Below are 17,302 nucleotides of genomic sequence, written 5' to 3'. Positions count from 1 at the left end.
ACCTTGACTAATATACCACTGTCCTTCTCCCTCCCTCCCTCTCACCCTGTCTATCTAACTCTCTCCGTCACTGCTCCCCCTCCCCACCTCCATCTCTCTTGCCCGCTGTCTAAATCAAATTTGGCTCCGCTCCTCTCCTCTGTTCATCTTTTAGTTTTGCTTCTTCCTCATTTCTATCTACACTTCATTTACCCCTCCAGTGCACTTTCTCGCCACTCTTCTGCCCCCCCACCACTGCCTCCACGCTTCTGCCTCGTACCTCTCTTCCTCTACGCTCTATCTTTGCTCCCTTCGTTCGTCTTGCTCCTCCTTGCCTCCTTCCCCTTCTCCTGTTCTCATGTTAGGTGTAAATTTAGAACAGAAGGCATGAGGGGATGCTTTGCATGTGTGTGTGTGTGTGTGTGTGTGTGTGTGTGTGTGTGTGTGTGTGTGTGTGAGAAAGAGAAACTCCACATGAAAGCTTCTCAGAGTCCCCATACAGCGCTCAGATGGGGCTGATTAAAAACCTAAAGCCTTGGTTTTCATCCACATTTGGATTCAGAAAAAAAAATCAGATACAGAGCACACACGCTCTCGTGCGCATTTGCATTCACACATTAAGGCACACACACACACACACACACACACACACACACACACACACACACACACACACACACACACACACACACAAACACACATTTATCTTCCTTCCTCTTATTTCACTCTTTGCCTCTCTACTTGTGTCTTTCCTCTCTCTGTGTCTGACTAAAGGTGATTCTTCCAGAGACAGTGGAAGTGAACAGAAACAACATCAGGCATCTGAAACTCCCTCATCGCTTTACGCCACATTGTTCTCTCTAATTCCATACATGGCGCACACTTGGGAGTAACCCTGCGCTGTACTCACTGTGCCGGACTGCCCAGCACACCTATACATCACTGTCCATCTCTCCGGCTTTCTCTCTGTCTCTTTTCCAACCCCCCCCCCCACACACACACACACACACACACACACACACACACACACACTCTCCCCAATCCCCCCACCCCATCGTTCTGGGTTTCATGTCTATTTATTTTCCTTCGTCTCCTTCTCATGTCTCATCTTTCACAGCCATCTTTGTCCTTTCTCCTCTCTTCTTCAAATTCCCACAGCACAAAGGGCTTAGCTACTTCTCAATAAATGTAACAACATCTAGCCTCCTGTTCTCTGCCTAACCCCCCCCACCACCACCACCACCACCACCATCTCTCCCTCGCTCATCTCTTCGTCACTTCTCCCTCTCTCAGCGGGTTTCCTACTAGTGCACACTTACAGTCACAAGATAAAGCATGCTACCTCTGCCTTATCCCTCTGTGTATTATATAAAGCCACCATGGTTATCATTAAGCAAGAACACCTTAGAACATTGCCTCATTCTATATAAAGATCAGACTCTCTTTGGAGCAGAAAATTGACTTAATTAGAGTAGAATAGAATACAACCAGCCAGCAATGGAATTATTAAGGATGATACGGATTTGAGAGTATATGTGCTGATATTGACTTATATAAACATTTTGACATGCTTATTTTTTATTGTTTACTTAACAAGGGCGATGCAAAATTAGTTTATTGTAGCAGATGTAGCTAAAAGTCTCACCTGTGATCCCAGGGGGAGTGCTTTCAGCGATGTGCTGGTTGGCACTGCAAAGGAGTTAAAACACTTTGCCTCAGAACAAATATAATTAGACAACATTATTATGGCCAAATCTAAACAGACGATGAAAGTGCCCAACTAAGCAGCCTAACATCAGTATTCTAAAGTATAATTAGAATAAGAGAGCTGAGCATTTTCCAGATACCTATGTAACCTTTAACACAGCGCAACATTTAATTTTAATACAGCGTAGCTTAGCTCTGCAAGTCTGAGCGTCATTACATTTCTCCCGAATGAAAGTAGCAGTAGCGGTAGCAGTAAGTTGAAATTACTGCACCCCCTGATACTAGATGGTAAATTCCACATTCAGGCTGCTCTAAATTAAAAAGAACCAAATTTTCGCTTTCCATTTGTGGAGGCGCTTGTTGACCCCCAAGACGGCACTACAGGTTGTCACAAAGTGCTAAAGCAGTGGTGGATTGTGGTACCATAAGCCAACATTAACCCTAGTTTACAAAAAGATCCTTCAAATTTGGCTGTTGATGAAAAAATGGCATATGGTTGTGGATTATTGTAAAATGTAGATTCTAAATAAAGATTGTAGCTTTTAAAAAACATATATACAAAATAAACTTGAATTAAGTCAAGTAGGGCTGCAACAATTACTCAATTGACAAGAAAAAAAGTGATAAAATGTGCTGCTTCCAGCTTCTTCGGTGTGATTATTTGCTGTTTTTCTAAAATGTAAACAGAATATTTTGGGGTTTTTAACTGTTTGGTTGGACAAAATGGGACATTTGAAGACATATTCTTGTACTCTGGGAAACTGGGTTGACATTTTTTACTATTTTCTGACATAATAATACATTTTATTTATAGGCGCCTTTCTTGACACTCAAGGTCACCTTACACCATCAATCATAAAAACAGACACAATATTAAAAGAAACAATAAAGATAAAATGCAAAATATAATTTAAATTAGGCAATGCAGCTGTGATCAGAGGGAGTAAGCTAGTTTAAATAGACATAGACATATTGATTAATCAAGAAATAAATTGGCAAATTAATCAGTAATTAAAATAATGTTGGTTGCTGCCTTAAGGAAAGCAAAAGTTAAATATAGATAAAAATGTAACCTATAATGTTTTTCCATATCTGCCAACATTCATACTGATATTTCCGTGACAGGCCAAGACAGCAATAAAATAGAACCAAAAATAAAAATTGAACAGGATTGTGGTTTTGGAGGCATTATACTGTATACAGAACGTTAACCAGTCAATTTCAGCAGGAGCTACTTCGTAGATATATTGCATGCTCGCCCATACAACTGACTTGCAAAATTTAATTCACCAGTAAATACATTCAGGTCATGTTCTTTGGCTCAACAGCATAAATCAGGAGTTATCAGCTTCTGGCAATGCTGGCAGCCAGCTAACACAGACAGGTAAGTGCAGGATGATGAATTATTATTACCGTATATAAAAAGATTTTTTCTCTCTTGATCCCAACTTAGTTTTGGGGGATCACTGGACACGTTTAACACACTTATTGTAAATGTGGTAATATATGGATTTACACATGTGAAAAGCACATCCCTCATATCACAGTTCCCCGCCCACCATGATTCAACACATTCAACTTCAATAATAATCACATTCAATGACAGACATGAAACCCGCAAATCAAGTATGAATTGGGTGTATTTTCTTGTGTGAATCCATTATGTGGCTGTATCCCTGTGAGATCTCTGGGAGGCAGGCCAAGTGTCGCTGGCTGAGCCATCTCCATTCGCTGTGTCTGTTCAGTCAGCCACACAGAAGACAGATAGAACCACCAGTCTGCTCACCCCTCCAGTCGCACCAATGTAATCAGACCTCAGCAGCCATAAACCACCGGCTATGGACACTCTGCCTAGCCCGCTGTCACACACACACAAACACACACCCACACACGGAAACACAATCCCAAGTACACAGATACAGACAAATGAATGCAAGTGTAGACCCGTGCGCGAGCGACGGATTTGCACGCGTGAGCTTAGACGCAAGCTGCAGACACACAAATCTGAAAAATAGCGCTGCAGCATTGGCTCACACACGCACGCGTATCTGCACACGCCGACACATATATATACACACACATAGCTTAAAGTGCGCCGTCGAGTACTTAGCGGCGGTCCTCCATAAGTTGAGGTTTTCTGCCCGAGGAGCTTAGCCCAACATGTCCCACTCTGCTGGGGGAGGAAGGATGTCTTCTGGCCCAGAGGGAATCTTCACCATGTTACTCATCCTGCCACCATTATGTGCGTGTGTGCGTGTCTATGCGTGCATAGATGGACTACCGTCTACTGTGTGTGTGAGTTATGTGAAAGCTTGTGTCTTTATCTCCCACCCTCTCCGTCTCTTCCCTTCCATCGCTGTTTTAGCACCTCCATCAGTGTCTGTTTTGCCCCTCACCACCGCCTGCGTCTCAGGCCATTTTGTGTCTGTTTGTCTTTTTGTTATCGTGTATCTTTTGTTCTCCTCCTCAACAAACTAACACTCACTGTCTCCCATCTCCCTTCTCCCTGTCTTTCTTGACTCTCTCTCTCTCTCTCTCTCCCCGGCTTTGTGATGTGAACGATGGTGGATGACTGTGCTTTAGGAGATTTACTGCTGGATCCCGTCTCTGTCAGGTGTGGAGACGAAAGGAAAGCGATGAAAGGGGGGGCAGGGGTGGGTGGGGGGAGAAGCAGATGGAAGATAGAGCAGTAGACAGGGAGATGACGAAGGGAAAGAGGGGAAGGAAATGGAATCAGAGGATGAGGGTAAAGAAAGGGATGAGAAAGAGAAGATTATGCAGGGGAGCATAGAATGAGATAGAATAAGAGAACTGAACGGAGTATAGAATAGAAAGAGAGGCTACACTATGAGTTTTGAAACAGTCTCTGCATATAACTTGACAGAATGGCTCCATGCTCGGATATAACCGAGTCTCCTTTCTCTTTGACGTTGCCTCTTTTTCTCATTTTCTCACCCAAACATAAACACAACGGAAATCCAAACTCACTCTTACGGATACAAATATATGAATTGTGTTGGTTCCAGGTGAAACTTGCATTCGCACTGCCCACAAACCAATTTTTGTTCCTTGGAAAATGCAAAGATTTGCTGATCACACTTTAAAACCAACTCTCGGCGGTTAAGCGCTGCGGGCATTGTGAGGGGTTAAAGTTGCGGCTGAAGGGTCACACTGAGTGTGTTTAACCCACTAATAGACCATTCGCACACTTTAATGCCCCCGAGGAGAAACACACACACCTTGAAAGACCAGGCTGGCTGTCTTAGTGCAAAGCAGAATATATGGACACAAACATGCTATGCTTGTGAGGACCATCCATTTATTGCTGTTTTTCTGGCTGTGGTTCAGGAGGCAGAGCGGCCATCCTTCTATCAGAAGGTCAGTGGTTTGATCCTTGGCCCCGGCAGTCTACATGTCGAAGTTTCCTCGGGCAAGATACTGAACTATGAATTGCTCCTGATGCCGTGCCATTTGTGTGTGAGTGTGTGTGAATGGGTGAATGCAGGCTTGTGTTGTAAAAGCGCTTTGAGTGGTCATTAGACTAGAAAAGTGCTTTAGAAATACAGTCCATGCACCATTTCCATCATTCTAACATTATGACTCACCATAATCATCATAAGCATTGAATTTTGAAGTTTTTGAGTTTGGTCCATTTGAACAATTTACCTAAATAGAAACAAATTAGAATAAACTGACTCAAATATATGTCCCTTGACCATATTTTTCTCTAATGATTCACTTTCACTTTGGCATACACTAATGCATGTGAAGTGATTGTAGGCGTAGATAGTTAGATTATTAAACGTCTGTCAGTTTTCTGCAGATTGTTAACATCAACATGAAATAATGTGCTTTTATCATATTATTTTGACCATATTAACTTTTGCTGCAGCAGTCAAACTTTGACAGAACCAGATATGCAGTGGGAAAACATGCTAATGTATTCATCCAGCATACAGCTGATGGTTATGATCAACTTAACTAAAATAGTTACAAAAAGAAATTGTGGCTACAACAGACTAGAATCAATGACATCTGGAGATCCAGTTTAATTCCACAGTAATTACTCCACAGTAATTAAATTAAACATCCTGTAATTACGCTAGCAGTTGTTTGAGATTTAAGTGCAAAAATTTATATTAGCTGTGTTATGAAGAAACTTGCCGTAAAGCACAACTGCTCCTTATCCTGGAAGGCCAAAAATAGCCTCTCATCAAAACAACACAAGGGGCTGCACTGGTGTGGGCGTGTGGCTGCAGGTACTGGTGAGAAGATGAGATACAAACGAGGAAGTCCAGATTGAAGCCTTATCACACAACAAGACACTGCGCAGCAGTTTCCACTCCTCCGAGGAAGGATTTTACAACTCTTATCTCATCAGCAAGAATTTGCTCCTCTGCCCAGGCACAGATAAATACAATTTGCACGTTGCTACATAGCACAAGGCTATAGGTTTATAGACTATACATACAAAAGACTTAACCACAGAAACAAGTCATTGATCTGTAAAGAACATACAGATGGTGTTGGGAGTAAAGCATTAGAAAAGTAACACATTGCAGGACTTTATCACTTTTTGCACTAACAAAGTGATATGTTATTAAATCTCAGTGATAGTTTTACAGTCATTATATCACATAACGTGTTACTTTGAGCTTTTCAGTGTAGAAAAACTCTACCATTTAATGATGTTCAACACAGGGAATACGACCTGAACAACACAGCGTGGGTCCAGAAACTGGACTATAAAGCTATAAACTAGCACAAAAATGAAAGTTACCAACATTAACCACCATGTTCTGCATAGATACATTACAAACACTATTGTGCAAACACTAAGTAACGTTTTGGAATATAAAACAGCAAGCTGAAAGTCATCTAGCCCAGCATGGCATGATGGGAAATGTAGGCCATCGCTATAGCGCCCGCTTTCAGCAAACTTGGTGCAAAAGAGGCGCGTGTATGTGTGTGTCCGTGTGTGTGTGTGTGTGTGTGTGTGTGTGTGTGTGTGTGTGTGTGTGTGTGTGTGTGTGTGTGTGTGTGGCTGTCTCTGTCCAGAGAGCAGCACACTCTGCTCTGCCTAGGTTGCAAAATGTAGATAAATATATTTATTCAGTGCCTTTTTATTGGCCATCACCCCGGCGTATTGTGGAAAAAAATAGACTCGAAGCGTAAATAAACCCTTCAGGCCGCGGTTACGCCCGTGAGACACAGCTGAAATGCCAGCCTGCACGGAACAAGCTGCAGAGATTAAAATGAGAGTGGCTCTTGTGCAAGTAGGAAAAACAGGTTTGATAAAATTCCTGTCAAAACCAATCATAAGGTAAGCTAACATTGCCATAGAGACCAGGCTATAGCGGCAAGAACGTTATTATTACAAACCAAAATATAACCGTGACATATAGTCAAATATAATGATAGTTGTACTTTTGCAGCTACTTTGGTGATTGCAATACAAAAGTTGTGTCATCAGTAATTCATTACTCTACACAGACAGTAATATATGTAGGTGACTTATCACTTTCAAATGACAGTAACTAGTAATATGTTACATTATATTTTGAAAGCAATCTGCCCAACACTGCATGCAGATGACTCACATGGCTACATCTGTGGTACTACTCTGTGGTTTTTTGCAAAATGACTTTTAGTATTAAAATGTGTTCACGCCAGGATGCATTTATTGTCAGGCTTGTACAATCCATGACTGGTGGTCAGGTTCACACTATGTTAGTCTGTCAGTGACAGCAATGCTGGCAGTTCTGTCGGCACAATCGGGACACCTCATGTCATCAAAACATGGCTCATCCTCAGAATGCTGCTGCATACAATTAACACTATTTTCCAAGATAGAGTATGAGAATGGTAATTAACGACTCATGCATTTTCAGACGCAGTCAGATTTGAGTTAACTGAGTGCAATGACACCAAAACGTCTGCCTTCTGCAGTATTACCCACAATGAATCTGACCCATCTCCATTGTCATCAGAGGAGGCTGAATCCAGCATAAGAACAAATTGTGTACCTCTGTTTGCATCTTGACACCTTATGCTTTGGTGTAACTCACATAACTTAAATGGTTTCATTTCACTTCATTGTACAGTGTCCCTGCTGTAATAAACAGCAAATATATATTTCATAAGTAAATAAATATAATAAAAAAGTTTATTCTCCAAAGGACAGCCAACAAAAAAACTACTAACCTCACATTTACACAGAGAGATGTTCAACACACAAACATGACAAACGTCTGTATATGCATGAATGACCACGTTATGTGCTGTGGAGAAAACTAGAAAACCAAAAATGGGTGATGTATTGAGAGAGAGAGCAGAACCAGAAATGGTTTGAGGCACCCATCTGTCAAAGAAAAGAAGAGGAGAGACGGGCTGAGAGACAGACAGAGACGGTGAAAGAGAGGAAGAGTGAAGGGGGTAGGATTGACAAACTGCAAACAGCGTGCGGATGTACAGACACGGACTGTGAGACAGAAAGCAAGAAAAGAGACAAAGGGGGCGAAGCGACGGAGCGCAGAGACAGAGGAAGCAGACAGAGACAGGAAGAGGGAGTGAAAGACAGGCAGCCTGAAAGAGTGACAGAGTGCAGTCCTGAGAGGGAGAGTGTGTGGGTGAATGTGAGAGCAGCGCTAGCTAACTCGTCTGTCAGTCTGAATCTGTGATTGACACCTTGGGGTCCGGCGCTCCTCTCTTAGCCCGCTGGCTCTTCCTGTCAGGATGTAGGGCACGGGGTCACACACACACGCACACACACAAGCACTCGTACATACCTACTGTGAGATTTGTGACAGCCACACACATCCTTACATGATGGAAAATATGGAGTGATTGTCCATTTGTGTATACGTGTGTCTCTTTGTGTCTTCTTACGTGCACAAACACACACACACACACACTAACGGCAGACGCACACATTCAGCTGGGGTCTAGCAGAGGGGAGGTCTCCTGTGGGGTCTACTATTGCTGACTGGACCTTAACCTTTGACATATGACCTTTGACCTTTACACTGTCAGCAGTACATTTTTTCACTGGACCCATCTTTCACTTCAGACAGTCTGCGTGTGGGTATGTGTGCTTAGTGCGTGTGCATGTGCACACAAGTAAATTCACGATTTTATATTTATGCACAGAAGCCAGTTCCTTATTTATTGCTCAGGATCTTGCTCTTTCTTTCTCTCTCTCTTTCTACATACACACACACACACACACACACACACACACACACACACTCTCACATCAATATCATAAAACAAAGAGTGTATCAACATGCATAAAATTGCATATATGTGTTTAAATAGTTATACGTACATGCATACACACACATATCAGTGTCCTTTGATGATGATTACAATATGTCCTCTACAGTAAGTCCTGACCTCACACTCCACGCTGAAACACTGCATCTGTGTGTGTGTGTGTGTGTGTGTGTGCGTGTGTGTGTGTGTGTGTGTGTGTGTGTGTGTGTGTGTGTGTGTGTGTGTGTGTGTGTGTGTGCCATAAAAAGAAGAACATTAGCATAGCGCTGCTAAGAGTGAACTGTGTTTATGCAACATAAGGAGAGTATTTTATTTGATTCTTCTGTGAATGGACACGTGTGTCTTTTCACTCACATGCTAACTCAAGGTCCACTTTTTAGCTTTGTCTGGAGTTGTCAGTTACATTTCAGTGCGAATGGTCTGTTGTCATGGAGATGACTCAGTTGTCATCATGTGATGCAAGTATGGAACTTGACAGTCCGCGACAGCAAGTGGTCATATAGGTATGGGAGACTGTAGCTGTAACCCCTTTAGTGCCGGACCATACAGGCACAATAATGGCTTGAATTTAATTCTGACATTGCTCTGTATTTGAATATCACTCTTCACGTCCTTGGAGGAGCTTTGTTTTTGTACATGTCTTTCTTACATTCTGAAAGTCAAGTGAAAACTTTCTTTTGTGCGTGCATATAATTAAAAACATCTATTGAAAGACATGATCAAACCAAAGGGCAAATTTATGCATATAATGAGGCAGAATTTTTTGCATAATGCAGATGCATAGATTTCTAAATAAAAAACAAATAAAACAAGAATTTATGTTCATGATTATTTTAAAATTGTTAACATGTTATTTGAATAAGAGCTGATGATTAAAACCTGATCTTGGAAAAGTTTTACCATCAACACTGACCTTCATAAATTTCACCAACAAAATATGGTCCAATTCCAGCTGAGATGACATTTTTGATCTTACACATATTACACATTTCAAGACTGAACTTTACAAGCAGCTTTCATTAATGGGAAGAGATGTGATGCACCAAATGTTCCTACATCACATGTATCTGTGTAGCTTTAATTTCTTTTTTTCAAAATGTCACATGTACATGCACACACATACGCACACACACATCTTCGCTCTAATGAGAGGAAGTGTCCATCTGGCTGTCTGTATGTGTGTGTGTGTTTAAGTTTGAGTGTGTGTGCTTGTGTGTGCACCAGTAGGGGTTTGTGACTAATGGGGTCATTATTGATGCTGAGTCAGGAATACCGCTGATTGCAATGGTTGGATACCGACCTAACGAGTGTACAAATACACACACACTACACGCATGCATGCACACATGCATGAATACACACTCTGCCTCTCTCTCCCCCTCATACACACACATTTTCATTTCTTTGAGACTCTCATAGGTGCACTTATGCACATAAACCTCCCACCTCAGCTAATAAACTTACTCACCCAGACATCCTTGTCTCAACCTTTTTAGACCTCCCACACACATACACACACGCACACACACGCACACACACATGCATGCACGCACAAACACACACACATGCACGCACACACACACAGTCCTGTTTCCATCACTTCCTTAGCTTTACATTCAATTCCTGCAGACTTACCATAACCCTAACCATTACCATTACTAACCCTAATCCAAGTCTTAACTTAAGATTTAATGATCTATATTATGGAAACTTGCGTTGTGTCCCCAGAAGGAAGACAGCATGTTCTCTACATCACCAGCCACGTGGCAGTTGTTGTGTCACCTCCTTATTTGTGACAGTGTTACAAATGAAAAACCTGAAACATAAAACATGATATAAGTGCACATGTTAGCTCATACAGTGTAAAGTCAGACACTTCCCAGACAGAAAACTGTGATGAACTGTGGCTGAGGAACATCCACCATTCTTTTAAGCGTGATAGTTAACCTTGAGCAAATAATAGGTGAATCATTTCAAATGGAAAGTTTCATCTGAGAGGTACGATAGGTGTAAAAGATATAACAAAGACGTGAGCTCTGAAAATGTGAGCAAATGAAATGAAACAGGATGAAGTCACAGTATACTGAAGTGTGTTGTATACTCCTGACTGTGTGATTCCCTCGCTGTTCATCATCGGATCATCAGCAGCAAATTTTCACATATGCAACAAAGTATCTCAAATATGCTTGATGGATGGGCACATATTTCCGGTACAGACATTAATGAACATCAAATGATGTCTCCTAAAGACTTTTCTTCCAGTGTCAGCAGCCGGTTGACATTTGTAGTTCACAGTAGGTCTCCATCCAAACGTGGTGCAAACTTTGATCGAATTTCGCGAAAATCTGTGAAAGAAGACGTGAATTCAATAGTGTTTCCTTAGGGTTATGTGATTTTAAGAAGTTGGTTCGTTGAGATAAACAGTGACAAGATGATGTAATCAAACCAGCGGCAGTCTCCTTATTGCTCCACACAAATCTGATGTTTTCATTAGTGCGTTATTAACGCATTAACGTAAATCAATTTTAACGGCGTCATTTTTTTTTAGCGCAAGATTAATGTTCTTTGTGACCTAGTGCACTTGTAGTTTTTTATGAACAAAACAATAGGCATGCCCCACGCACGTGTTTGGTCTTGCCTGCTTGCTAGCTGTGAAAGAGTAGGCTACCGGTTTGTGTGGATGTGAAGCGCGAAACGCAGAATTGGATGCGAACAAGATTCTGAATGAAAAGTTTAGTTTCAAAAAGTTGTCAGATGGGTCGACTGACAAGATCAAAGTTATCTGTGTGTACTGTCGGTGTGACCTGAATTATCACCGTAGCACATCCAGTCTGAAATACCACTTGATGGCCAAACACATGGCGAATGCGAATTCTCCACCACCTCCTTGTCAAAATCAGGCGACAATGGATGGCTTTCGACGGAGGTATATGGATGCTATTATGTTGAAAGGAAACTTAAGAAAGGAAAGTTTAAGCCATGGTAAATTCATGGGACGTTTAGAATAGATAAAATTGTGCAATTAATTGTTAGTTAACTATGACATTCATGAGATTTCGTCCCTCCATTGGACCATAAGCTTCAATGGATGTTTGAGTCACATGCTTCATGTGCAGAACCTCATGAGTCTGTTTTCAATGGTCATTATATGTCACATTTTGCTTTTATCAATACAACTTTTCTATCTCAGCCCACCTAATATTTTGAGATTTTAAAAATTTTAAAAATTTCTCAACAAGCTGCTAGCGTGACAGTAGACTCAATGTCTCCTGAATATGCCTCTTGTGAGTGCAACTGTAAATTTGTGAATTTTGTCATTTTCTATGATTGATCATTCTTTTGGACAACAGAAATTTGTAAAACATGATCACAGTGTCTCTCTTGTTAAAGCTTAGACACTGCTGATCTGCTGACTGTCTGAAGTAATCACCACTTCTCTCACTTTGGGAAACCAAGAGTTCAGTGAGTCTAAAGTAAATTGTAAACGATTATATGAACCTTTATATAGGCAACGCACTTAAGCAAATCAGTAGGAAACTGACTGACATGTTCACTTATAGCTGTGTGTGCGTGTGTTTAATGATAAGCCATTATGTGTGCCACCAGTATGTGTATCTTTGTCGTCTGCAGTGTGTGTTTGTGCTTGTCTGCCCTCTCAAACACAGACATAGTGTCAACTTTGTGATCACCTTATCGCAGCATCACGAGTAAACGAGCATTCACATCACGATTATTCCCAATGTTTTAGCCTTCAGTGTAAGACTGTGACTGTCTGGATTTTTTCTTAACGTGGTGAAAAAGCAATGAATCCTAACAATTTTTCAGAAGATTGTTCATCCAGCCTTGAACAGCAATGTCTTTTTGGCAGACTTCGTAAACTGAATCCACCGCTGAATTTCTGTTCAGTTGTTTTTGTTTTAAGCCATCCACTGTCAATCCCATTAGAGTGATGGCTCGGGTTGAGTCTGTCGACCCTGCGTCAACCCACGTCAGACTTCAGGGTCACATGGGGCTTGTTTTCTTTTTGTTGTTGTTTTTTTTTTGGATGGCGGTTAATGATAACTTAATGATTATTGTGTTTATTAGATTTCATATCACACTATGATGTCATGGGAACTCTCGCCCTGTGTCACAGCCCTAATTCAATTAGACATTTGCATCCATGTTTGTGCACACATGTGGTTGCACATGGTGTGTGTGTGTGTGTGTGTGTGTGTGTGTGTGTGTGTGTGTGTGTGTGTGTGTGTGTGTGTGTGTGTGTGTGTTTCCAGCATTGATGTGACAGTGTTCATTGTTTCATTGTTCCTGAAAGCCACTGTAGTTTCTAAATCAAGTCTTTATGAGGCTCTGCTGCTCTGGGCAGGCCATTAACATTTCATGCCACCCTGGCTCCCTCTCTGTCTTGCTCCTATGGGCATTAAGCAGAAATTCCCTCCATGAATAATCCCTAAACCACAGTGACTGTGTTTATTCACATCTTAGATCCTTTTGTGCTTTTGTTTAAAAAAAAAAAAGTTTTAGAAGACAGCTGTTGACCTTCATCCTGAGCTCAGCCTTTTGCACATGAACTTTGTATTCTAGTTCATTTTGACAAAGCGATTTTCATAATGCCTGTGGAGGAACAGATTTTTTGAAATCAGAGTAGAGCTGTAGGGGGAAATTTTTCTCTTAAGTTTCATCACTTTGCCAGACTTTATTGTCTCTGTCTCTCGCTATGTCCTCACTCTCTTAACATTCACCACTCACTTGTCAGCTCTGAAGCGCAGCTTGCCTTAAGTATCGGGATTCAGCGTGTAAGCTCATCTCATTATCCCCGTTTGTGTGTGGACGTGCGCGCGTGTGTGTGTGCGCGCACTTCATGTATGAGTGTATAACTGACTGTGAGAGTGTGAGTGAGTGATGGGTGTGTAAGCCCCCCTCTCTTGCGCTCTGTTTGAAATAAAGCGACAGATAATCGCAGGGCTCTGGCGAAGCGAGCTCATCTGAGCGCCAATCGATACGGGTGCCATAGCTTCAAAGCAATCCTTCAAAGAGGAGAGAAATAGCCATATGCTCTACGTGCTCTGTGTGTGCGTGCGCGCGTCTGAGTGTGTATGAGAAAGAGGCAGGGCGAGAGAGCCGGAGCCGGTGTGTGTGGAGGGAGAGAGAGAGAGAGATGCAAAAGGAGGAGAGAGACAGAGTCAGGGAGTCTCTCTGTGCAGATGAAAACAGTTTTCATTTGGTAGCAAACATTATCATATCACAGTTGACATGCGAAGCGCTTGTGATGCAACTGATGTCGCTATTTAAATTGGACAAAATCATTGTTTCGTTAGCTGGTAATCTCCTGATATTATGGCTCTGTCATCTTTTATTCAGCAAACCGGCAGCAGCTGTGGCCTTTGTTGAGAAATTGGGCTGGGAGGAGACACACACACACACACACACACACACACACACACACACACACACACTGAGATAGAGTTTAAAGACCAGGAGGTAGTGTGTGTGTAAGTGGTGAGTGAAGCAGTGAATAGACTATACAGTGCACCGTGAGACAGAGGGAACTGAATGTGTGCAGGAAGGAAGAGTGCAAGGACGAGAGAATGACAGAGTGAGAAAGGGAGAAGGAGGTGTACAAAGATGTGTTTATATGTGAGACTAAAAGCAGGAGAGAGATCCCCCCGCCATGCCGTGTTTAGCAGTGCCATCTCACCTTCCTCAAAGTGAAAATGAGAATGTATTTTTGACTTGTTGGTGTAAAAAAAAAAAAAACTTGTCTGGAAGTTTGTGCGGCAGTCTGTTGGTGAGTGCGATAGGATATGTGTTTTTTTTCTCTCTGCGCGTGCAAATGTGGTTTTATCAAGTTTGCATGTCTGTGTGTGTGTGTGTGTGTGTGTGTGTGTGTGTGTGTGTGCAAACTTGTATGTGTGTCAGCATGTCTAATTAGCTGAGACAAGCAGGTGTAAAACAGTAATTAATGACACAACTGACTGACTTCATTATCTCCACATGAGCTTCTCGTGCTGGCTGAACAAACACACACACACACACACAGTTGCAAACATACTTTACATGTGGAAAAGATTACGCCACCAGTTTGTACGTGTGTGTGAGAGAGACAGAGGGATTGAGTGTGTTTTATATGCTTTATTACAAAATAGTAGAGCAGCGGCATGTCGAGCAAGTGGACACAATCATCACACATGTCGTCGTTCGGCCACTCAAACACTCATTTAGTTTGCAAATGGACTCATTACTAATGAATCACAAGCTGCTTTAGAGCAGGCTGAGCACACAGTAATGGTTTGGCCAGCCTCCAGAATACAGACACTACGACACACACACACACACACACACACTCACATTGACAGAGATTGAAAGCGAGTGTCCAAAAGCTCCAATTACCTTCACATCCAATGTAAGAGAACAAGCTGGAAAGCTAATTACAAGTCCCACACATGTAGATGAGAATCATTCAAGTACACACTCTCGCTCTCTAGTAAATGCTCTGTCACCAGAAATAGCATTTTCTTGTTTTTGCCTGCGATTGTTACTGCTAACAACAAGCTTGTTATGGGAAATATGGCTGTGTCATTGTTTTATTATCGTAAGCTGTGATTACAACCCCTGAGCCCAGCGATCTTTATTGAATCATCAATAAGCCTGTATAATTGAGTAATTCCAGTTTTAGCCAGATTGATTTACACTTCAGTACTCTGCTAGGCTTCAGTGAGATCAGATGATATTAGATGCCTCTATGTTGTCATTCAGTAAGTGGAATAAATATGTTTTTATTTATCATTCAAGTCCTATCAGTCTTTTTCTCCCAGTGGTTTACCAAGACATAAATACAGCTGATGCTGTCTCTCGTCCTCTGGTGAGCGAGTGCGATGGCAGTGATTGGACAGAGTAATTGGACCTAATGAATATGTCAACAGCCTGTTTCTTTCTCTCTCCATTAAACACAACTGGATTAGATTTACCGTGCTTACTCCGACAACTTAAAGACTCCATCAGTAGGCTACTTTCCACACGCACACACTCACACATACACACATCTGCATGCACATACACACACACAGAGAATTGGCTGAGCTCAGTAGATCAATGGCCTCTTGGTCAATGTCTCCTTCGGGAGGGTAATCTATCTGCTCCTCACTAATGAATCAGTCTGATCGCTCTGCGTGTGTGTGAGTGTGTGTGTGTGGGTTTGAATGTCTTTGTGCATTCATGGGTGTCAGGTTGTCTCTGCAGTGTATGGATACGGTGTCATGCTGTTTGTTCTTAGGTTAATCGCAGACTGAATCTATCATTCTGTGGAAGTCACACACGTGCACACCATTAACCGTGTATGTGTACTTTGAATGTGGAAATGACAAATCTCATTAATACAAGAGCATGTCAATAATCCTGAAATAAGACATACATCTTCACCTCGTATTAAAAGACTCTCGCGACTACAAAAACCCCACAGTGGTGGTGACGCAGATCTGGAGTTTGTTGCAGTTTGCTGCCACTTTTTAAAAGCGTTTTCAACACCTTTCTTTTTCTAACAGCTTTCTGTCAGCACCTTTTGTCAAATTAGTTTTCCCAAAGTATCTTTGTTAACCAAATTGTCTTTGACACGTGAAAAAGTTGCTGCTGTTGTCTCAGTTGCCTGTCTCTTTGTTGCTGAAAAGACATTAACATTGTCCAATATTTGCCCCCCGTTCACTTCCATTCTGTCCGAGCAAAAGGGGGAAAAAAACATGTGACATGTGACCGTGCTCTTACTCTCACAATTTTGGAACTGCTAAGGTCATTTTGGTCAGTCATCACCTCTGCTCATCCTCATGTCAGCCACAAAAGACCTCAAATTCTGCAATAGTTATTGTATTTGTCCCCAAAACCAAACTTACCAGAAACCTTCTCCAACTGCAAAATTGGCAAAAAAAAAAATGACTCCAGGCCACAAACCTAACCTCTGAATTTATATGGATACATTGTGGAGACTCTTAAATACAAATTATTGTCTATTCAAGTTCTATTTAGAGTAAAATAAGAAAATGTTGCCTCGATTCTATTTTGGTGACCTTTTCAGAAAGAGCTACAGCTTCTTTGTGCAGCAAGAACACATTATTTTTCAAATGAGCTCAACCTTTACAGTATGTCTGACTGCAGTTTAGGTAGCATCTGCTTGTTAGTTTGCTTAATTAGGAAACTTTTTTCTAATCTGTCAGTGTATCAGAACAAGCTCGTAGGATGTGCTGTCCGACCACGTCAGAAATCATGTGTTGTACCAAATGGCCACAATGGAAGATGGAAAGCCGGCTGCCATATAGAAGGGTAAAAGCTATGTCGTTTAAATGTGGGAATATAT

At 41.7% G+C, this 17,302-nt stretch overlaps 1 protein-coding gene across 1 annotated transcript in view; it reads left to right on the top strand.

Moving 5' to 3' along the window:
• The window catches only part of ptprdb (protein tyrosine phosphatase receptor type Db), a 146,636-nt gene that overhangs the window by 7,372 nt on the left and 121,962 nt on the right, over nt 1–17,302 (top strand). The window lies entirely within an intron of this gene.

Source organism: Chaetodon trifascialis, chromosome 2, assembly GCF_039877785.1.
Source record: "Chaetodon trifascialis isolate fChaTrf1 chromosome 2, fChaTrf1.hap1, whole genome shotgun sequence".
Taxonomy (NCBI): Eukaryota; Metazoa; Chordata; class Actinopteri; order Chaetodontiformes; family Chaetodontidae; genus Chaetodon; species Chaetodon trifascialis.
The sequence above is the reverse complement of the archived record's forward strand: the minus strand, read 5'-3'. Positions and strand labels throughout refer to the sequence as shown.